The sequence below is a fragment of the Arachis ipaensis genome, chromosome B01 (assembly GCF_000816755.2).
Source record: "Arachis ipaensis cultivar K30076 chromosome B01, Araip1.1, whole genome shotgun sequence".
Taxonomy (NCBI): domain Eukaryota; kingdom Viridiplantae; phylum Streptophyta; class Magnoliopsida; order Fabales; family Fabaceae; genus Arachis; species Arachis ipaensis.
In genome coordinates, this window is record NC_029785.2 from 108,660,957 (window position 1) to 108,662,128 (window position 1,172).

The following is a 1,172-nucleotide window of genomic DNA, read 5'->3' on the forward strand; positions in this document are numbered from 1 at the left end:
AGAAAAATAATAAAAAATTACTGAAAATTTTAAAACATGATAAAAAAAATTCTATGAAAAGTAAATGGCAAATGTGAATGTACTCCATAAAAAATATAGAGTACAATTCTCTTTAAAAAAATGACTTATTATAATTAGAGATAATGAATAAAGTAGTGGATTATGGATTTTTTTTGTTAGAAAATATATATATCCCAGTTTTGTTTATTGGTAAAGAGTGTTTAAGGATGAAAATTATTTTAAATCGGCTTATTTTAAACTTATTTTCAAAGTAAATATATAAAAACAATTTACTTTGTGTTGGGATATTTTTATTATGTTTTTAATTTTTATAGAAAATTTTTGGAACAATTTTGTGGTTTACTGATGAGAAAAATATTAATTATTTATTGTATAGTAGTGATGAATAAATATAAAATGATAGAAAGATTTAATAAATAAAAAATTATCTATAATAATAAATTAAAAATAACTGTGTAAATATCAAATAGTCAAGATAACAGGCATTTTAGTCTCGTATCATAACTCGCACTTCTTTTAAATATCTGCTGGCATTATCCGCAACGAAGATGCTAACAAGTAGCAGAAATGAAGTGCTTCTGACTCTATGAAATTCCCACGAAAAAAATTTACTTAAATGCTCAAATATATAAGTTATGTAAGTCTGATGAATTATAAGTTATATAAGTAATCTTAATTCATTTTATTTTAATTTATATATTAAAATTTTATATGTATATTATTATGTTAAATTTGTGTTTGAATTGTGTTTGATTTAATATATTTTGTTAAATTGTATTAGATTTTATTATGGTTGTTCTTCCGAGGGTTACCTGAAACGTTGATTTGGACTTAGAACGTGAGATTCAGATCTCTTGTGAAGCAGCGTCTGACTTGTTCACAAGCCGAGGTGCTGCCGTCCGATGCTTAAGTTAGCAAGGATTTTAGGAAGATTTTTAGTAGATTTTTAGTAGATTAGAAGATGAATATACTTAAAGGGTGTCAGTGTATTTATAGTAGAATTGATAACCACCTTTTGGGGTAGTTCTACCTTTATCGGTGGATAACTGTTCCCTTTATCTTGGGAGTTTGTTGGAATCTATTTTTTAGTGGAAATAGAGATAGTGAGAAAGATTCGGGGAGACAGTTACTTATTTGGATAAGCAAAACTG